General features: G+C 40.4%; 1 protein-coding gene and 1 long non-coding RNA gene across 2 annotated transcripts in view; one reads left to right on the top strand and one right to left on the bottom strand.

Moving 5' to 3' along the window:
• st18 (ST18 C2H2C-type zinc finger transcription factor) overlaps positions 1-23,545 on the bottom strand; it is a 248,617-nt gene that overhangs the window by 213,454 nt on the left and 11,618 nt on the right. The gene's annotated exons all lie outside the window — the stretch shown is intronic.
• Positions 2,727-13,208, top strand: LOC134298873 (uncharacterized). Its single transcript, XR_010005989.1, has 3 exons — positions 2,727-3,607; positions 10,465-10,591; positions 10,691-13,208. It is a non-coding gene; the product is annotated as an uncharacterized LOC134298873 (long non-coding RNA).

The raw sequence follows: 23,545 nt of genomic DNA, 5'->3' as shown, positions 1-23,545 counted from the left end.
AAAGAGATCTTTAAAGACAGGTTGGATGGGCATCTTTCAGGAGTACTTTAGTAGTGAATTCCTGCTTGATGGCTCTTGTGGTCTCTTCCAACTCTAAGATTCTATCATTCTAATACAGAGCAGTAGAGATCATGATACAGCAACAGCTGCTATGTGGGAGTGTTTAAATGGCTAGTGATTACAAAATGAAATAACCTATTTGGTACTGCCTCAGATTTTTATGCAGTAGCTACTTTTTTGTGTTTCACATTCAATTTTTGTCACCCCAAAGAAAGAAAGCTTAAGTTGTCCCCATGTTCATTGTGGTTCTTTTGAAGATAGCTTTCTAGAAACCAAACATATAATTCTACAATGAAAGGAAGGATGGTTGCTGATATATTGAGTATCTTACAGTATCTCCCAAGAGCTCTGTTCCTGCACTTGATATCCTTTGCTGCTGCTTAAGAACAAGCTGCCACCTGCTTCCATTCGCTGTCAGAGTTGTTCAAACCTTATCTACCAAAGAAACAATTTCATCATTCAGAAACAGTGGGGGAATAAGGGAGCATATTCATATGAAGATGTGTGCACATACGGATTTTTAAAAATGGAAATCCCAGGAACTAGAATCAGGGCACTTTACAAATAGTTGAATCAGTGAAAATTATTCTCCCCCATTGCTCTGTGATTATTCTGGTGAACATGGTAGGGTACAATTTAGACTTGGTACACAATAAATTATCCACAGAACACCAATTAATGGTAATGGGAATGTCATGGTTAATTTCTCGGACACTGGGCTTTAAATTAACTTAAAGATGCTGGTTTAACACCTGGCAAATGTTCATTTAGACATAAGAAATGTATTGTTAAATAAACTACAATGCTATGCATTAAAATGTGCAGTGCATTAGTCTTTTAGGAGCTCCAAAGCATTGTAAAAGCATAGCCAGTGTTCTTGAAGTCATCTGCATGCAACCCTTCCAAATCTCCTAGTACAACCCACTTATCATACTAAGGAAACTGTGGTGGGTATGCAGAGCTTGTAAAATCCAAGGAAGTTATACACACAGAAAATATGATAATGCCTATTAAGCATAGTGTTTCCTGCATTTAAAGTGTTGTGCTCGAGGGTCAGTCACATTAAAAGTCAGCACAAAGTTAGAATCTTGTATTATGAATCTTCAAAGATGCACAGAAAAGCCTCAAAATTTAGTTGATATAGAGAAAGTTAAAATGAGGTTTCAAATGAAAATTAATAGATCTTGTCATAAGATGGGAGAAGCCTTTTCCCATGGAAAATGTTATGGCTATGGGTTGCAGTACACCAGGGCTGTAGCCAAGGGTTTAATAGTTCAACCCCTTCTCCCCCCAAATTTCAGATTACAAAAAAACTGGTTTACTCATGAATTTGAACTGGTTAACCAAATCCCCATGCTAAGTGTATGAAAAGCAAAAATTAATCAAGTCCCTCCAGAAATGCAAGCACTATCTCAAGCAAATTTTGACAATTTATTCACACTTACAGCAATAGCTGATAAGCTGGAAGCAACCAAGTTGGCCCACCCATAAGTGGCAGGCAAAGCTTAGGGCATGGGGGAAGGGATTTGAAGGCCCTCATGAAAGAAACCAGACTTGGTGAGGGCAATCAATGGGGGCAGAGCTTCAGGCTATTTGAGGCTGCTCCACTCCCCTGCTTTGCTCTTTGCTTCAGCATGAGGTAGTAAGAGGAAGGTTCCCAACAGGGCCGGCCGGAGATATTTTTTTATGTAAAGCGGGGGTGCTGAAAAGCGCCCCCGCCACCGGCGCCCTGGCCCCGCCCAGCGTGCTCTGGCCCCGCCTCCCACGCTGCGTGGGAGGCGGGGCCAGGGCGAATAGTGAGGGGGCGGGGCCAGAGTTGGCCCCGCCCCCGTGCCCTGGCCCCGCCTCCCACGCAGCGTGGGAGGCGGGGCCAGGGCACGCTGGGCGGGGGGGCGGGGCCAGAGTTGGCCCCGCCTCCCACGCTACCCCCGCTCGCCCGTCTGGCCTTTTGTAGCAGGCCAGACTCAGCGGAGGTTTCTCCAGGCCGCGATTGCGGCCTGGAGGAACCTCCGCTGAGTCTGGCCTGCTACAAAAGGCCAGACGGGCGAGCGGGGGTAACGTGGGAGGCGGGGCCAGCTCTGACGCCGCTCCCCCCCCCCCCCGCCCAGCGTGCCTTGGCCCTGCCTCCCACGCAACGTGGGAGGCGGGGCCAGGGCACGCTGGGCGGGGGGGCGGCGTCAGAGCTGGCCCCGCCTCCCACGTTACCCCCGCTCGCCCGTCTGGCCTTGTGTAGCAGGCCAGACTCAGCGGAGGTTTCTCCAGGCCGCGATTGCGGCCTGGAGGAACCTCCGCTGAGTCTGGCCTGCTACACAAGGCCAGACGGGCGAGCGGGGGTAACGTGGGAGGCGGGGCCAGCTCTGACGCCGCTCCCCCCCCCCGCCCAGCGTGCCTTGGCCCTGCCTCCCACGCAACGTGGGAGGCAGGGCCAAGGCACGCTGGGCGGGGGGGGGGGAGCGGCGTCAGAGCTGGCCCCGCCTCCCACGCTACTCCCGCTCGCCCGTCTGGCCTTTTCTAGCAGGCCAGACGGGCCAGGGCGCACTGGGCGGGAGGCGGGGCACCGTCAGGGCGGTGCCCCGCCTCCCGCCCAGCCTGACGGCGCCCCCCCGGGCCTGCGCCCGAGGCGGCGGCGTCAGCTGCCGCATGAGTGGGGCCGGCCCTGGTTCCCAATGGGGCATTAGGCCTTTCCCTCCTTGCCCCCTCCCCTTCCCTTTCCGAGATAGTAGGGTTCCAATTGCTATGCCTTTGCCTCAGGGAGACATGCTACAATTTGGGCAGTTTCTGCCCTTGACATTTATTGGCAGGGATTTTCTAGCAGCAGACCATAAGGGCTGGGCTGGAGGTTTTGGTGGCTGCACTAAGCAGAGTTTCCCTCCTGAGCTGCCTCAAGGAAGGCACATTCTGTAGCAGAGAAGGTTTTCCCTCCCCTCCCTTTAAAATAAACTCTTGATAAGTTGTTGCCTGGGTGAGTCATGCTCTTTCCTCAAGCCTCAACTCATGATTTTTAGGTCACAGAGGAAATTTGCAGACAACTCCTTCCTTTAATACTTAAGGAATTGTTGTCTGGAGGGAGTCACACTCTCTTAGCCCCAGGAAGGCACATAAATTCTTCTCATTAACTGTGTCATCAAATACTAAGGCCTACATTTTATTGCATACTTCATGTTAGGAGTTAAGCTTTGGCCTCGTGTTAGGCTTTAAGCTCTTGCAATTATCTTGTTTCAGGCCTCATGTTAGGCTTTAAATCTTGGGAGGCATCCATCTTGTTTTAGGCCTCATGTTCAGCTTTATAGCCTTTGTCAATATATAAGAAAGCCTTCTTTTGGAGGTCTCAATTTTGTTCAGGCTTCATGCCTTTGGATTGTTGTTGCCTCAGGCTGGGACCATTCTGAAGGATGCCATGTGAACTTCTCCTGTATCTGAAAAGCCCTCCAGTTTCTGCCTGGTCAGGCTCATGGCCTAACAAACTACAGGGCATCAGATTTGGTCTGTTCTGAAAGCTGCGCAGACATACTCTCTTGGCCTCAGAGCAGGGCATGGACACACTATTGTAAGTATAAATCTTCGTTATGTGGCCAACTGCCTGGTTTGGGGTGGGAATCCTGCCTATGGCCTTCAGGGCTGTATTTTTACCTCATGCTAGATTGCATGTTTGGTCCTTCCTGGAAGAGGCTGTTTGCTTTGCTGCCACAGGGGGTACAATTTCCTACAGTGTTTGAGAGGAGTTGCCAGGCTCATAGTCTAACCCCCTGAAAGGTACAGAGATTAAGCAGTCACAGTCTTCCACCTATAGTGTTTCAGCTACACACTCAGATTAAATATAAATCTTCATTATATTCCTTATATTCATTATGATAAATATCCTTGCAGTGTCTATTAGGGCAGTGCTTTTGTTTTATGTCAAGCCTCATGCACTTGGGGGATTGTAATCCCAAAAAACTCCATAAGGAAAATTTAAGTTTAAATACACCTTACGATGTTTCCAGGTATATAAGAGATGTGATAATTTGTGTTAGCTTTAAAAGTTTATACTTTAATTTCTCCTAAACTATAAGTTTATACTTAGAAGTTTAAAAGTAAGTTTTGAATAATTAGGTACCAGATTAAAGGTATTTTATGTAAAATATGTATTATTTTATGTAAAATATGTAATAATTAGGTACCAGATTAAAGGTATTTTATGTAAAATTCTTAAAATTTAATATGTATGGGTCATTGATCTTGACCTTTAGATATGCCAATTTAAAGTGTGTGTATATAATGTCATTTTCAATTCTTAAACATTTGAAAACATACATAAGAAGCACAATGGGGCAAGAAAGACTGACTGGACTTGCACTTTTGAGTGTCCACTCAAGTTTATCGATGGAGCCTGATTTCTGCCAAAGTGTATTGACATAGTTTTCAAGTGGTATATTTTGTAACTATAAATTACCAATTAACAGTCATTTTCGCTTATTTTAAGACATGAAGCTTTGTAACTAAAACAGAAAAATGATTTTATTAAATCTATATAAAATATAGAATGAACCATACTATTTAAATTATTTTCTGTTATAGAACTACTCTTCATGATTCATTAAAAAAAGTTTCAAACCACCACCACCACCCCCATTTTTTTCTGGCTACAGCCCTGGACTACACGACCAATGTTGTCATTCCTATTTGTGAATGAGAGCCCTCCAAAAGTTCTGGTCATCAACAGACTTGATTAGGTCTTGCAAACTCAGAACAAGAGCTTCCTTAGATTGACTCTATCTGTAATATAGTCTTCCTCTTTTTTACTCTCATTCTTCCCAATGTATTCTTTTCCTTTGGATGTCCTTCCTTCCTTGGCAAATAGGGAGTTAAAGAAGAAAAAAGGAAAAGCAATAACAGGAAAAAGAAAATAGTTATCTAATGTGTTATATTACTTACTATATGATTCTATCCCATTTGAATAATATTATTTGCACAAAAGTGCTATAATTGTATTAAATTGTCTATAAACATATTATATTATGCAAACTGCCCCAAAAGTATCTACAGATGTTTTAAAAAGTACAAAAATACATTATAATTGCAAACATGTAAAATGCACTAGGAGGAATGAGCAGGAAAAATGCATATAAATTATTATAAATGTTTCAAAATACTAGAAAAATGAGAAATATAGAAAAACCATAAATGACATCTGAATCTGTTCATCTGGTATCATTTAATTATATTATTAAGAATTCTCTGTATTTGTTAAGTTAACATTTTGATATTTAAGTTGCCATTATTTAACTTCAAGCATGGCCTGGGTATGAAAAATATTTCAAGTAATAAACACTGAAATTATCTTTGAAGACTGAGCTACCCTTGAAGGTTAGAGTATTTCTCAGCCTTACATTCATAGCAAAGGGAAAAACTGCTGGCACTTAAAACTGGCAGTTCTCCTATCCTTTTAAAACCCTATATCAGATTACTAATACCATGTGATGTCTTGCGTAAAGCTGGATAACATACATATCAGTTTGTATCCAGTACAAAGCTTCTCATAAATAAATAGGGCTAGAGGCATGTTTTGATGGCAGAGGGCAGCATTTTGCTCTGTTCTCATTGAAAGATGGCCCTGGTTAAGTAAAGATATGTTTTGCTGGCAAAAATAAAAAAAAAACCCTCTGCTGTCATCTGGTTAAGTGCTCAGATTTTGAGACATGAAGCTCAAGCAAACATTTCAGCTTAATCTTGAAGGGAATTGATTTACTTTGTAGAATTTCAAGGCTATTTATTTTACAGCGAGGCAGCTTGTTTGTCTCGGATCACTGTGACTTGCATTTTTAAAATATATTTCAGAAAGGGATGTTAGACAGGAGAAATTTAAAAAGACAAGACTGAAGAATGATTCACAGGGAGAAAAGGCACTATTAAGTATGAGGGACAGAATCATAGAACAACACAATAGCTCAGATTCAGAACTACATGACATTAAAAAGAAAAATAAGTTTGGGCCAAACTGTCAAGTCTTTATTCATGCTGGCAGACTAATGCCACAATCCCACACATATTTCCTTAGAAGTAAGCTTGATCGATTTCAATGACACATCCTCTCAAGACTGAATTGGGCTCACAGTTTGGCATTCATGTGGAAAATCATTGGCCAAACTAATATGAAGCCTTTAAGAAGTAATATGTTGCGAGATATGCCCTGCTTTTCCCTAATTTTATTTCCTGAAGCTACAACAAAATGATTCAGGGGAAGAAATTAAACTATTGACGGGTGTAGAATTATACTGCTCTAATTTGTAGTGAGATTCAATCATTTGGACTCCATAAAGGCTAGTCCTGAGTTGACATGAATAGGTCATCTTAGGGCTCATCTACATGGTCACCTAAATTCAGGAATGGGCCAGAGCATTACTCCACTCGTGAACCATGGCAGCCATGGGAACTGAGTTCAGAATGTATTTGGAATATTATTTTTACATATAGTGAAAGTGTGACTAAGGACCTCATCAGAGGGATCCGTCTTACACTGTTCCCTATATTCTTTACCCATCTTCAGGGATGGCCAGCCATCCCATGTGCTTACCTCGCCTTTCCCCATTTTCTCCTCACTTTCCACCATATTCTGCTGCTTGGAGTCAGGCAACACCTGACTCCTGAGGATGGTCTTCGGGCTCCGTTTCCATGCACTTAGGAAACAGAGCACCACGGGGTCCCATCAGAAATGCCCTTACATAATGTGATGGCATCCGTGGGACTCCTGTGGGGCTCCATTTCCTAAGAGAGCTCAAAGATCATCTAATGTGGTCCTTAGTCATTTAAATTTGTCCCATCAGGACAATAGGTCTTCTATCAAAGATTTATCCTGAACAGTGCCATTAGTAGCTGTTGTAACACAAAAGTTTATAAACTTATCTATGCAGAGCTGCTTATATTTTGGGGGCAATTTATTTATTATTATTTATTTCCAGCATTTATATCCCGCCCTTCTCACCCAAAGGGACTCAGGGCGGCTTAAAACAATTGGCAAAATTCAATGCCTACAATATAATTATAAATCAAAACAGTATATACAATCAATTAAAAATGATTAAAATACAATATAAAAATTTAAAACATAATTAGATCCATTCGTCCAAAAAAACCTCATGCTTTAGCCTTAATCGGACCATGTCGACTTTACTGATAAAATAAAAAGTTGGACTTACAGAAGGAATAAAAGGAATAAAAGCATGCAGCAAACAGGAAGAGGAGGAGGAACCAGACCCATATGAACTCACATCACTTAGAGCAGGTCAGCACAACCTGCAGTCCTCCAGCTGTTTTGGTCTCCAACTCTCAGAAGTCCTAGCCAGCTTGTTCAATGGCCAGGAATTCTGGAAGTTGGAGGCCAAAACAGGGCCACTGGTTGTGCAGGCCTGACTTAAGGCCCTTCCACACAGCCATATAACCCAGAATATCAAGGCAGAAAATCTCACAATATCAGCTTTGAACAGCGTCATCTGAGTCCACACTGCCATATATTCCAGTTCGAAGCAGAAAATGTGGGATTTTATTCAGCTGTGTGGAAGGGGCCTTAGAATGTGGGTCCAGTTCCTCCTTCTTTTGTTATATTCAAGACTAGCCATATAGAGGACTAGTGTTCTCTTGGTACAAGACACATGTTGTTCTTTTTATAACAGTGTCTAAATGGAAAGTAAATATATGAATGGATAGATGTGAATAGGGATAGGAAGAAAAGGAAGGTGCAGATTAGTAAGAAAACTTAATTGAAGAAACGGTAGGATGAGATTCCATTCTTAAGGATTGCTTTTCAAATGACAGTTAGTGGTTGGCTATAAAAATAAGTCAATGAATCAAAATTGAAAAATTCTTAGCCATGAGTATTCGGAGTCCATCTAACACCAGGCAGCAATACACAAAAACAAAAAACAAAAATTAAATAAAATCAATAATATTTGAAGCTGTTCTTTTTTGGAACCTTCTCTGAGTCCCCTTCGGGGTTGAAATAAAGTGGGGCAAGAAACAATAAATAAATAAATAAATAGTTGAATGGAAAACTCACAAACCACACACATATACAATATGAGTTGAGTGTCCTTATCTGGAATTCTGAAATACTTCAAAAACTGAAATTGTTCACATTGATGGCTTTCTAATGGTTCAGTGTACACAAACTCTGTTTCATGCACAAAATTATTTAGAAGTATTGTGTGTCACATTATCTCAAGCTATGTGTATAAGGTATTGATGAAACAAATTTTGTGTTTACACTTGGATTTCATTTTTAAGATATCTCAAGCATTTTGAATAAGGGATACTCTCTACCACCTAGAAAGACTACAAAAACATTCATACAGGTCTGTAGGTGGAAGGTAAGGAAACACTATAAAAGGGCCATGGCTGCTGTGGGCCCTCCTTTTGAAGAAACAGTAACATTCCCCCACTTATGTTTCTCTATTCTAGGAAGTTCTCCTTTCTTTGTTTTCATTTAAAAAACAAGGTAGCATAATCCTGGCTGATACGTTTCCTCCAATCCCTGCCTATTTTACCAGATCTGAAAAAGAGAGTCACCTAACTCTAACAATACATAATAAATTAATTAGCTGGTTGTGGTATAGGATTAACTTCTAACATCAACCAGGAAACCATGAAGTCAAGTCATGTTTAAGGGGAGAATCAATTAATCTGTAACCCAACACGTTAATTAACATTTTCCTCAACCTGTGCTACTACTTGAAAGGAGTCAATCTTCACAAAAATTAGCAACAGGCCCCCATTTTATCAGCAATCAAGAGAGGCTAATATATTGAACTCATTATTTCATGCTTCAGATTAGACACTTCTGATTAAGATTTTCTGTTTTTAGACAACGTTAGAATTCATAACCCAAACAGGCTGCATTTCAGGATTTTTTGGGCTTTTATTATATAGCTGGGTGTCTTCAAAGTAGCTTGAAGAAATTTGGGCTGGTTCTGAAGCATTGAGGTTTGCATATTTGGGGGTGGGGCTTATAGACATTTAAGTTCATTTAATCTTCTCAGGCTCTCTCAAAAAGAGAAATTCCACACAGGGAGGAAGATTTTGTCACTGGCAGTTCTACCTTCCAACCAACTACTAGAGCTCTTACTCTTTTGGCAGGACATTGCCAATTGAACAGAAATTCCCAATGGTGCAGCCATGTTAAGCAGTTGCAATAAAACAGGAGAGAGTTTTGTAGCATCTTAAAAGACTAACTAGTTTTATTTGGCATATGTTTTCATGGACTTCAGCCCACTTCCTTGGATGCATGCTGCCTTAGTTGGCAGATAATTAGAAGAAAAATTGAGTAGAACACACACAGGCATTGACACACACAATAATGCCCTTATTTCTGTACCCATCCTTTTGAAATTTTATAGATCTTACCTATGGGTCCCTTTCCAAGCTATTTTTATACCAATTGTTTTGAAAACATAGAGGGAGAAGTAACTTGCTTCCTCACAAATTTAAAACCTCTCATGCCTCAAAATCTTCATCTGCCTTATGAATTGTTGCAGTGTGGTGCTTTACATTTTCACACAGGCTTTTCCTTGCAAAGTTCTCACCCAAAATCACATACTCTAGATCTATCACCCAACATACCTACAGTATATTTTTGAAATACATTGAGTTCAATTTGTTCAGAAAGGGTTACTATGCCTGCAAATAACTCGGAGGTCTGTTCAAAAAGAAAAACATATAGCTGCTTGATGTGCTTAACTGACATACAGTATCTTGGCAATACAAAGAATGTCACTGGAGATATACACAATGCCTTGAATTTCAGAATTGAAGCTCCATTTCAGACTGAAGGGAAAGCAGGCTATACCTGAAGTTGTTTGAGATAAAGAAATCTGCAGAGCACAGAATTAAGATCCAAAGCAAACCTTGTCTTCATTCCATACTGCTAGTTTTCATGTCTTGTTACTTTACATGGACTCCAAGATCCTCCTTGAAATAAGCCTGGATACCCCTTTCTACAGAATGTTTCCCTAAAGAGACAACCTTAAAGAATTCTACAGTGCTGGCAAAAGGGGGTGGGGGTAAAAGGATGACATGATCAGTCCCCTCCCACTAGCAAACAAACATGTGAGAAGCAGAAAAAGGAAATCATGTGGGGTCCAATTACAATTCTTCAGTGCACTATCACTTTCCAATGGGAGGGAGCTGATTATATCATCCTACAGCTCTCCACTGTAACATTCAGAACTGGCTTTTAAGGTCATTTTTAATGTGGTTATGAGATGGAATATAACTAAAATATTGTAGCTATACCTCTTGGCTCTCATTTCGTATTAAAGGAAATGAGCGATGCCTCTCATTTTGCATTCCTTTTTCTAGTCTCATTTACAAGACAGAATATATAACTACAGAACATAAGTGACTCCATCACATTTACTTATTTCCCTGTCCAAGGACACTTCAGGCTCGTTTCAATGATGGAGAGGCATGGAGCCTATCACGTGATGTTGAACTACTTCCGGCTGTCATGGGTTCCCATCCATCACAGAAATGAGCCTGAAGGAGGGAACTCCCACCATGGGTGAGTAATCATCTTGTGAGCCACTACTGCGATTTGATCTGCTCTTTAAGACTAAAAGCACATGGAACTATCCTTCTCTGTCCCATTTTGTTGCTGCAGACAGAGAGCAATGGAGAGCAGTGTTTGGCTGGGGAGGTGGTGGCAGAGGCAGCAGAGAAAAAAGAGAAAGAGAAAAAGAGAGGTTTTTTCAGCTGATAGAGAAGGAGGAAAAGCAGGGAGGACTTCAGAAGCCTTCCCCCATGTGATGAATGTGAAGGCAGGCAACAAGGAGTCAAGAACACTTCAAGAAAACAGTGGGATGGGAAGGAATAAAAGTTTCATGGAACGATTTGCAACTGAAAGCATTATTGCCATCACTATAGAAGCAGACCTCTACAAATCTGTAAGTCCATGTGATGAAGTTGTAGGCCTTGGATGTGTGGGTATAGGGCCATTACCTTGTAGCTTTGTGTGGAAATAGATCTACATTCAATTCCTGTCATTTCCATTTACTCTTCCGTTTGAAAACATAAAATTGAATTACAAATTTGGAAGGAAATTCAAAGACCACTAGGTTAAACATTCTTCCAGTGCAGGAAATCTACTATAAATGCATCTCTATTAGGTGCTTCAGTTCAAACAAGGCTCTAATGAAGGAGGCCTCACCAGCTTCTGAGATAATATGTTTCACTGTCAGTTTTTCTACCAAGAAGGAAGTTTTTTTAATGTTCTGTTAGCACTCCCAGTTTTCTTATTTGAACACAATTGAACAGTTCTTACCTTGTGGTATAAGAGAAAATCCATTTTTTTAGCTATGTGGCAATCTTTTAAACATTTTACCTTGTTTGACTTTATCAAACAGGCCTTTTTTTAGCACACTAGGATACTGCCCTGCCAGTCCAGTGATGCATGGGCATGATACCAATCACATGATGTTGCTGGACTTCTGGTGGAGGCCCTGCCCACAACTGGAATGAAAGCATTGTACAATGCTTCCCTCACAACACAAGAGCCTTCCCATGTTGTGCTGGCTCCAGTGGAGCAGCACAGATCTGCGCCGCTTCGGCGATGCTTCCCCCGTGTTGGGATTTTTTTAAGGAACCATACCTCATTGCTACTTCATGTTTAGTTCACATATCAAACCTATTCTTTTTGTGTGTGCTTCTAAGTGAGATGTCTCCATCCTGTGTTTGTTCAAATTTTATAAAAATCCAATCCCTCCCCTGCACAAAATTAGGTCTCGTCTCCCTGCCAGCCAGGAGGGGAGGGCTATTTGCTGTCGCCCCCCCCCAATGAAGGAAGGCTCAGTTTGATTTAGTCTCAGCTGGGATTATTTTTTTGTTTGGCTGGCCCAACCTATTAAAGGTTGAACAGTCCCTTCAGGTCGGAAACTGGGAGGAGTTACATTTCAGTGTGCACTTAAGGCACCCTGGTGAAGACCAGGAATGGTAACCTCCACCTGTGTGTTAGCGTAACCAAGAGGGCAGTAAATGGAAATGGCCTAGGAGATGCGTGGGAATTCGAACCCCACTGAAGCCTCATGGCTTGGGGTTGGAATAATCAAGGTAGCTTTCCTAAAGGGTTGCCCTGGGAATAACCCAAGTGAAGCAAAGTTGTGCTTGGGGGACTGAGGTGTCTATCCCAAGTAAGCTGAGGAGAAGGTTGGGGAGGGCCTACTGCCTCTGATTATCCCATATCACGTTCCTCCATCACACAGTTTATTGCAGTTCATGAAGAAAATTTAAATTGGTAATAATGAAGTTGCCCATAGTTATTCCGATATGGTTGCCTGCTTCATTATTTCAGTGGCGGGGGAGCAAATGTCCTGAAGGGCATAATACCATCAGAACACATATAGAAAATTGTGTGCAGTAGGTGATAATATTTGAAATTTCTCATTCATACACAGGGAAATAAGCAAAGATCTATATCTAATATAGGCAATACAGAGTTAGATGGGCTAATGGTCTGATTCAAAAGAAGACAAATTCCCAATTCTTAGAATTTAGAAAGAGAACTTGGAAAAATTACTTTTCTGAACTACAGTTCTCTGAAATCCCCAGACACCATGGTCATACTATTTGAGGTAATCTGGGAGTTCTAACCTAAAAACTGTATTTTCCTAACTTGCACCCTTATAGTCATTTAGATATTCTATTTTTGTTGCTTAATGTAATGTGATTCAAAAATAATTATTAGTGGATGCTTCAGGTATCCAAAATTTTGAGTCATAAAATGTTAGAGGTTTTATGCCAAATTTGAGATAAAGTTAACAAATTAGAAGCAGCATATGACATGGGTGAAACATGAAATAGTGAAATAAGTTAATACATTCTGTTCCACTTCCACACACTTTTTTCTGTTGCTTTGTCTCATCAAACTAAATACTCAAATGACATTTTCACTAAAAAGGATGAGTAATTTACAACAGTCAGTGCCATAAAAGATCAACATGTACCAGAATAATATGAAAACATGAAAACACACCCAGTAAAATGTGATTCATGCTTGCAAAATGCCCAGGTTCACAATTCTTTTTATACCTCCTGTTTTGCAATGCATTGCAAATACATGGGGACCTGTAAATGTTGCCTGAACTTTACAATCGGCCAATAAAATAAATACAATGTTCCAATTACTTGGTAAGTTTTCTGCCTTGATCCATGTCTTTAATATAATGGGTTGCTACTGCATGAATTAAACTTGCCATTTCTCTCGATCATCCTTCAAATACCAAAGTTGTACCTCCAAAATGTAATTCCAAAAAATGCCTTTGCATTTTTCTACTATGTGTGTATTTCATTCCAGAATGTAAAGAATTTCAGGTTTATTTCATTTTTTTTGTTACTGTGACACGCATAGTAAAATAATGAAAATTAAAATTTAGGGAGGAGGGGGGAGAAATCCAGTCTCCCCTCTGCTTTTCATAATTTCATAATGTAATCTGAAATTATGAAAAATTCCCTTTGTCAAGTACCATTCATACTCCTTATACTTTGTATTAATGTTCACACAAAAGAAGAATAAATGGCAGTATCTTGCCAGGGAACTATATCAGTCTTTTCCTGAATACATTATCTGGAAAGGTACTGCACTAAGTCAATGTTTTTCTGTTTTGAGATCTTTATATAAAACTAATTATATATAGTCCACATGCATAACTTTACATATATCTATCCATTTAAAAATAAATGAAGGGAAAGGAACAACTGGCACCAAGTTCTACCTAAAAGAAGAAAATGTGGCTCCAGACTTAGGAAGAAAACTGAAGAGATAAATGTTGCTGGAAATTCCAGTGTTTGTTAACATGGACTGTTTGCTGGAATTATCATCAACAGCTAAGGACTCCATCACAACAACTAAGGACCCCCTTCCCGATTCACCAGCCTCCATGACAAATTGGTGGGGTAGCTAGGCAATCCTGGCACCCCTTGCTCCACCTCACTGGCAGCAACATTTCCCCATCACATGTGGGAAAGCGTCACCATGCGGCTTCCCCTCTCGCTAGCCTCGTTGTTCCTAATGGAACATGGGAAGGTTCCTGTGTTGCCAGTGCAGTGTCATGTGATGTTTGAGCACTGGATGAGCCAAGGAGCCCCACTGGAAGTGAGCCTGCACTGTCTGATGGGCAGCGTGAGGCTCCATGGTTCAACTAGGGCAAAAGCATCCTAGGATGCTGAAAATGTATTGCATGATGAAACCTCTAAAACATGCTAGTTTCACATTCCAATTATTTGTTTTAATGTTTATTTTTGGTTAACCCTAAGACATAGTAGATAAAGAAGTCCCAAGAGGTATGTATGCATCTATTATTGAGACCCATGCCTGTGGTTTGTATTGTGAGGTTGGCTGCAGTGTTTACTTACAGGACAATTTCAAAATGGATAGTAGGAAAAAATGTTTGGGTTTCTTTCATTCTCTTCTTCCCTTTTCTGTTTAAAAAATTCTAAGAGTTATGCTACTAGAGTATATCTATGAAATAGGTAAATCACTTTTGTACTAAAATATTATGGCACTAAGGAAAATATTTTTAAATACTTTTCAAAAACATATACCGTAAATATATCCCAACCCACACAATTGTTTAAGAAACCATCTAATGGGGATTCAACTAGCAACTGATAATTTCCTCCCGAAATAATGAAGATAAAAACAAAAAAATGGACATAATAAAAGTGGATGCATAGGCATCAACATTTGGCAATACCAGGAAAAATGAAAAGAGATATACTAAGAGAACTCACAATCCTTTATACTGAGCTACAAGAGCTGTTAGTCATATTTCAAGCAGACTCATTAAAACCAATAGGGCTGATTTTAATAACTAAAACTGGATTTAACCCCAAGCTGTTTTGATCACTTTGACATTTCCTAACCAGTGTATTTCTTTCAGAATGAAACATGCATGGAAAATAGCTATCAACAGTCTAATATGAGAGTAGTTCAGTGGAAACTTTATAGGCAAACAGCTTTCTTCATACAAAGCATCACAATGTGCCTCCTTGAATCAGAACTGTGAAACCCAAGATAACATATAGCCAGGATATTAAGGGAGTGATCTCATTGACACTGAATATTACATTACAGTTTAAATTCAGTAGCTAGTTTAAAAGTTATTACAGTTTATTCCTGTTTGGGGGGGAAAGCGGGGGGAGGGACTAAATGTTATGAAGGCAAATCATCTATGCTAGAACATGGAGCTTTAAAGCTGTAAGCTGAACACATGATTAAAACTGTAAATTCTAGCATTTGACATTTTGTCAAGAAACCAAGATATCCAAGGTACATTTATATTTTTTAAGAATTCTCCTCACATACCCAAAACTACAAATATTTTGCATGCAGTGCCTATAAGATCATCACTGGAGCAGCAATGAGATGTAAGACTATTCCTGAAAGTCCTAGCCTGATGCCTATGGTCTCTCTGGGGAACCTCTCTGATAGCTACTGGTTTTAGAAACCAACTGGTCATGAGAATGAACCAGTGTTCTCTTTTTCTTTATGGCTTTGTTTCTCATTCCTGACATATAAAATGTCCATTGTGTGTTGGCTGCTGCTTTCTGCATTTGAGCTGCCAGGGAGATTCAAAGCTCTCTCTCTGATGATCCCTCAAGTTGCTTCCTTCCGACAATCCATTGTTGAGCAACATGCGCTCTATACTTTGACAACAGATTTCTCTGCCTGTTTGACACATGAGCATCACCCACAAGTGTGACCATGATTAGTGTCCACTGAGGGTGCTGTCAGGGATGATACATTATTCCTACTTTTGGTTCCTACTTACAGCTTTCTTTTTTTCTCTTCCTTCAAAGATTTCTTTTTTATTATAGACAAAGGGATCATGTGTTTAGGAGAATGAACCTCATGATAAATAAAGTTCTTTGGAGTCAAAGTTGTGCACAAAGAGAAAGTTGAGAGGAAGCTGTAATGATAAATATACACATGTGCTAAGTCCAATGTCTATTATGGCACAGATATCTACAGAAGGATTCTGCAATAAAGTCTTCAAATATAATCCAGTCCATCTGTCATAAACATTAGGTCCAAAGGCCACAGGTGCAGCTAGAACTCAAAAATATAGCCATATAGTTTAGGAAAAGGGAAAAAGCAACACAAAACAAAATATTCCTTACACACTTAGATGATTTCCCCTTTGTTTCTTTTTTCTGCAATAATTTGCTCTGTTGTCCATCACTTTTTTCTTTTCTTGTAATATAGTGCATATTGCATTTTTCTCAGCTATACAGTAATTGTTCAATTACTTGAAGACGCCAAGCATTGCCACAGAAGGAAATCTGGAATTTAAGACCTATTGAGGCTATGCATACATGACTAAATAGAGAATATCTTTGTATGATTTAAAATTATATACAGAAGCACAATGAAATGAAATTCTTCTTAGATGAATGAGAATGTTCTAGTAGCTGTGAAAGAAGATATCTCACATGTTCGAGAAAGTTCTGTAAATCATGCACATACCTTCTTTTTCAAGATTTTTCACTGATTTCTCACACCATAGCTGTCCATTTCCAAGACATGGAACATTGGCTTTTTAATACTGCAGGATAAAGGCTGTGATATGGATTGTTTGTATTTTTCCTCTAAGCAGTTCAGAACAATTTCCAGGCAATGATCCAACAAAGTGCCTGGCAGTGGTCAGGGATGTGAATATGGAACCCAGTAAAAGAAGATATAATCCCACCAATGGGTTGTTTGGCAAAGAAATCGTTTGGCAAATCCAGCCCTCTGCTCCTCCTTCTCCTGGCATCAGATCACCATGACAATAGTTTCTGCAGTAGTGGCTGGTAAAGTAAGCTATGGCATCTTGGACATATGAAAAGGGGAGAAAAAAGCATGTTCACTTTCAGGTCAGGGGCTGTCCCTTGAAAAAATCACATTCCTCAAATCTGGGGAAGAAGCAAATCTTAAAAAGAATAATCTGAATGGAAGACTAACAAACTGAAGCTTAATCCAGACAAGACAGAGGTCCTCCTGGTCAGTCGCAGGGTCGATTGGGGTATAGAGTGGCTATCAGTGCTCTGTGGGGTTACACTCCCCCTGAGGACACAGGTCCGCAGTCTGAGGGTCCTCCTGGACTCAGCAATGATGCTTGATATCCAGGTGTCGGTGGGGGGGGGGGGCGCTTTGCACAGTTAAAACTTGTGACTTGACCACGGTGGTGCATGCCTTGGCTACAACTAGATTGGACTACTGCAATGCATTCTACATGGGGCTGCCTTTGAAGATGGCCCAGAAATTGCAACTGGTGCAAAGGTTGACAACCAGGTTGTTAATGGGAGCTAGTTACAGGGAACGTATGACACCTCTACTGAAGCAGCTCCACTGGCTGCTGCTAAGTTTCCGATCCCAATTCAAAGTGCAGGTTATGACCTATAAAGCCCTAAACAGTTTGGTTTCTGCTTAACTTCATGGCCGTATCTATCCCTACGAACCAGCGTGGGCTCTAACATCCACCAGGGAGGTCCTTCCCTCACTCCTGCCTCCATCACAAGCACAGTTGGTGGGGACAAGGGAGAGAGCCTTCCTGGTGGTGGCCCCCTGGCTCTGGAACTCTCTCCCCAGGGAAATCAGATTAGCCCCCACCTTGTCCACATTTCATAAAGACTTAAAAACATGGATGTTTCAATGTGCCTTCTAATAACAGGTTAGCTCATAACTATCCCTCCCTGTCCTAATTTATTTATTGTTCGGTTTCCAGCACTTTATTCCCAGTCTTGGTCCTATTGTCTTGCATTTTGCACAAGCCCTGCCCTTCCTTTAGGCTCACTTTTTGGTTTTGGGATGTTCATTGATGCATTTTATGATGTTTTTATTTCCTTGGTTTAATTGTTTTAATTATATTGTTTTTGTTATGTGGTTTTAATTCTGTACCTCGAATTCTGTTTTTCTGGGCTTGGTCCCCAAGTAAGCTGCCTCGAGTCCCTTCAGGGAGATGGAGGTGGGTTTTATTGTTTTTTTATCTTGTTTAATGTAGTGTATATTTTCTTTTATTGTGTTGTTTAATGTGCTATGATTTGTTGTTCTATTATATTTTGTTATATTGTATTGTTCTGGGCATGGCTCCATGTAAGCTGCCCCGAGTCCCTGTTGGGGAGATGGTGGTGGGGTATAAATAAAGATTATTATTATTATTATTATTATTATTATTATTATTATTATTATTATTATTATTTTATTATGACACAGCAAACAAGATAGATATGCTGGATTTCATATCACAAAATCACAAGTCGAACACTTCCGAAGTGTCTAGGACTGTGTGATGTATTTTCGGATGATGCGCGCAGATCCCAGCAGGGTGGCCTTTTGCAGCTGGCAGATTGTAATTTTGTCAATGTCTATTGTTTCCAAATGCCGGCTGAGATCTTTTGGCACGGCACCCAATGTGCCCATCACCACCAGGACCACCTGCACTGGTTTCTGCCAGAGTCTTTGAAGTTCAATCTTGAGGTCCTGATAGCGGCTGAGTTTTTCCTGTTGTTTAATTATAAGAATAAAGTTATTATTATAGTAAATGTATGGCTGTCAGAGGAAACTGGGCACTTAACACTATCTGAGATACAACGCCAGCTCTTCTGCTTAAAAATGGAGATGAGCGCCAACCCTCAGAATTGGACGCGACTTGACTTAATGTCAGGGGAAAACCTTTACCTTTACACCGATAGACCATTAAAATAATAGCTCTTAATTTGAAAATATATGATAAAATTTCTTTAAATGAAATATTTAAAATTTATCTAAACATAAATTATAAATATATTAAGCACAATAAAACCACCTCAAGGTAAAAACAGTATGGAGTCTGCTCGTACCATAAAGTTGTTTTCAACACCAAGATAACACAAAAAGGTATATGGAAGAATTCTGTTGAGAAATTCCCTGATCCATCATGGTTGGATGGAGGGGGGCAGTATTAAAGGCAGAATCTGCCTATTAGTTTCTTGACCAATCAGTTATTTGGAAGAATAGTCATTCAAGTACATGGGCCATGAGTAATTTAGAGCTTTGTACATTAGTGCTTCCTTCTTAAATTATGTCTAGTAGCTCACAGACAGAGCATGCAGATTTCAAGTCTATGCAAAACAAAGCAAAAACTAGGCTTGATCGATCCACGAAAAATTTGATTCTAAACTCGTTTCAAAACTAGAGGGGGGCAGCTTTTCATTTCTGATGGTATTTCCGAATTTGGCCCCCCAAAAAATTCGAAATTAACGAAAATTCATTATTTTCTAAATTAATTTGTTAATGGCGGACGCGCATGCGCAATTCCCAAAAACAGCACAGAGGGAGAGGACTTTACAGGACTCTCCCACCCTCATTTTTTGAGTGATCTTCTTCCAACTTGGTACAGTGGTAGAACACATTTAACACTGATAGCTTACCAAAATTTGGAACGTTTCCCTTATCCTCTGATTTTTGGCGAATTTTCATAGCTTTTATAATAAACCATTTTTTAATAATTGCAGAAATCTGTTCCTGGTTTGAAAGTCTTATTTCCTGTTAAATTGGGTTGTCTTTACTGTGAAAGTCATTGTTCTACTTCAGAAACTTTGTTTTTGTGGCTGAAACTTTGTTAAATTGGTGTGTGTGTGATATATACTGTGTATATAGTCCCTGCATAATGTGTGTGTGTGTGTGTGTGTGTGTGTATATATAGGTAAAGGTATCCCTTGACGTTAAGTTCAGTCATGTCTGACTCTGGGGGTTGGTGCTCATCTCCATTTCTAAGCCCAAGAGCCAGTGTTGTCCATAGACACCTCCAAGGTCATGTGGCCGGCATGACTACATGGAGTGCCATTACCTTCCCGCCAGAGCGGTATCTATTGATCTACTCACATTGGCATGTTTTCAAGCTGCTAGGTTGGCAGAAGCTGGAGCTAACAGCGGGCACTCACTCTGCTCCCGGGATTTGAACCTGGGACCTTTCAGTCTGCAAGTTCAGCAGCTCAGTGCTTTAACACACTTCGCCATCGGGGCTCATGTATATATAATATACATACACATACACACAATGTGGAGAATATGTGGAAAGGTAGATAGATAAGTTGGGAGCCACAGCGAAGGCACCTTCCTGGGAGCAAGGTCTAATAATAATAATGATAATAATAATAATAATAATAATAATAATAATAATAATAATAATAATAAAAAATCCCTTACAATATCCAAGATGGCTCACTGCTACAGAATCTTGGGAGGTTTAGTTTGATATGGTACCATTATTGGCAGAGAAAGCTAAGCTGTAGGAGTTGAAATCCAATCATTTATCCTCCCTATAGAATCAATTTTATATGCATTTTTAGCTACAGAAAAGCTAAAATCAGGACAGTAAAAGAACAACACCCAGAAAATGGGAATTCCAGACAGGAAACAATCAGGGCCAGCTAATACCTCCCAACAAAGGATTCCCCCAGGTAGGAAGCAGCCAGGCTTTGAAGCTGCAAGGCTATTCAATGCTAATCAAGGTGACCAATTGCAACATTCACACTTGCCTCCCACAGACAAGAGTTCTTTCTCCCACCCTGGACCTTCCACAGATATATAAACCCCACTTGCCTAGCTTCGCACAGACGTCAAAACCTCACCGCCAGGCCCCTCTCTGTCTCTCTCGGTCTCCATTCCCGGCTCCATCCGCCGCCTTCCCGCCTCACAGAGAGACACCAGGCCTGAGCTGAGGCGAGGCGGCGGCGGCGGCGGTGACCATTTCCCCCCTCCGTCTTCCTCCTCCTCCTCGGCCTCCTTCCCCCTCGCCCCCTCCCATTGGCTGAGCCCGTGACGCCCCTTTTGCTGAAGGGCAAAAGGAAAGGGCCTGAATGGTGGGAGTTTGGGTGATTTGCAAAAGCTGTTTTTTCCTAACCAAAAAAATGACAACATAACGAAAAACGGCCTCTCGCGATTCGAAACCGCGATATCCAGACGTGTGGACAACCAATGCTTCAAAATTGCTTCAAAACAAACGAAAATAACGAATTAATAACGGTTAACGGGGAAAACGAATTATTTGAGCAAGCCTAGCAAAAACAAAAGCACGAGCTGGGAAAATTCTTTATTGGACTATTGTGCACAGCATCTCCCAATCTACCCCCTGAGTAGTAGATTTGGAACTGAGTGGGGATCCTGGAAATTGTAAAAAAAAATAGTTTTCTCAGGTTTTGACTAAAGGCTCTGAAGAGTTGTTTTTGTTCAGATCTATTTAAAAATGAGCCTGGCAGGCATAGAGTATGTGGATTTAATCCTGTTTCCAAGATTGCTTGAATAATCAATTTTTGGATGAAGACAACCCTAGTTTATATATGAAGAATTCGAAACTGAGAGACAATGTTTTGAACCCTGGTCTGCCTCCCTACTCAAGCACAGTAGTTTTTAAGTCTTTTGATCCTGTCTTTTCTATCTGTCCAAGTTAAATCAAGGATCAGAAATAATCATAGCTTAAATGCCACAAACTGATAAGCCTGACAGCCTGGCAAGTAATCCGTAAGACTCCTGCAACCTCCTGTTAGCTCCCAATTAACCATCTGGGAATTAATGTTACAGAGAGCTCTTGGCCCCAGTTTCTGCAGTACAGTTCTGATTTAAGCATACAAATCCATAAGCTTCCATAGCACACACGGTCCTTAGTCCAAGGGCCCATAGGTACTGCTTTGGAAATTCAGCCATTTCGCAGCTCTTGACTTGCAAAGGATCAATTTTGCCTGCCAATATGTAGTGCTCTTCACCACATACTGTGTCTTAGAAAACCTCTTGTTGCAATGCAAATGTGAGAGTTGATTTTCCAGGATACAGTGCGCAGGAGTGAGCCTCATAAATCAGACAGCTGGACCAACTCCTCTAACTGCAGCCTTGACTATCTTACGTACTTTACAGTCTGATTTTTCAAATAGAAAATGAATACCTTTGAGTTGAAGACTTTGGCGCCAAGTTTCAGCTTCTGAGTTTTTGACATGCTTTCAAGCAGGTGCAGAGACCACCTGCTACACCATAAAAAAGAACAATTCAAATGACTAGATAGATTAATTTTTAGTGAAGTCATATAGGGACTTGAGTGTAAATCTACTGGTAACAACATGTTTATTCTAAATCTACTGGTGAAAACAATGTTTATTTCTAAAACCGCTACTAGCAAAGGACAAAACATGAAAAGATATACAGTCAGAGACAAAGGCAATAAAACATAACACTAAATATACATAAAATCTTCAAATTCTCACCAGCCACTATCCACCCCAGTAACTTCAGGCAAAACGCAGCAGTTTAATATGTTTAATATGGCAAATTAAAATGGAAAGACTGAAAATTCATATGTAAACTAGTGAGATCCTCCACCAGCAGGAGATCCAAAGGAAGAGCATTCCAGAGATGCTGAGCCAGATCTTGAAAGTCTTGCAGCCTTGACATAGCTATGCATGTTGGCGTAACAGATAATACTCCTTCACATGTAGATCTTAAATTCTTAGGTGCTGCAAACTATGTTACTTTTGCTGCTATGTTTTAGGAGAGATCTAAACACAACTTGAAGCACACACTGGCCTGAACTGGTAGTCAGTGAAGGCCTTGGGGGGGGGGGGTAACATTTTTCTAAATTATGACCAGAAGGAGAAGAGAGCATGAAAGCAAACCCAGCAGTAGACAATTACAATAGTCCAAGTGTGATAGCAAAGTCTGGACTAGCAGATGGGAGGTCTCAGGTTCCTTTTACACAATTGCATAAGATCCCGATTATTTGCTTTGAACTGGATTATCTGGCAGTATAGACTCAGGTAATACAGTTCAAAGCTGATAATATGGATTATTTGCCTTGATATTCTGGATTATATTGACTTGTCTGATGTGATCTATGTCTTAGTTGTATCCTGATTATATTATATTTCTGGAAAGCAAAACAGTGATAGCCCACAGTGAAGGTTGTGAAACCGGTGATACTGGACAGGCTGAATACCAATTTATTCATTTATTTACTTCATGTATACCCCGCCTTTCTTACCCCATGGGGTGATAAAGGTCATATATATATATATATATATATATATATATATATATGAGTGATGGAATCCTGGTGGCCGAAAACAACAAAACTACAGGCCCCCCAAACTCGAAATTTGACAACACAACCCATCATCCATGCCTCTAGGTTGATACAACAAAAAGAAAAGAAAAATAAAGTCCTAATTAGAGGGAAAGGAATAATTGTTTTTATCCAATTGCTGCCATTTAGAAGGCTAAGCTCTGCCCACTTGGTCTCCTAGCAACCTACTCAGCCCAGGGGACAGGCAGAGTTAGGCCTCTTTCACACTGCCTATAAAATACAGATTATAAGATTTTATTATATGGCAATGTAGACTCAAAGCCCTTCCACAGAGCTATATAACCCATTTATAATCTTATATTATCTACTTTGAACTGGATTATATTGGCTCTACACTGCCATATAATCCACTTCAGTGTGCATTTTATCCA

This window comes from Anolis carolinensis, chromosome 4 (assembly GCF_035594765.1).
Source record: "Anolis carolinensis isolate JA03-04 chromosome 4, rAnoCar3.1.pri, whole genome shotgun sequence".
Classification (NCBI taxonomy): Eukaryota; Metazoa; Chordata; class Lepidosauria; order Squamata; family Dactyloidae; genus Anolis; species Anolis carolinensis.
This window is presented reverse-complemented; position numbering and strand designations above follow the sequence as displayed.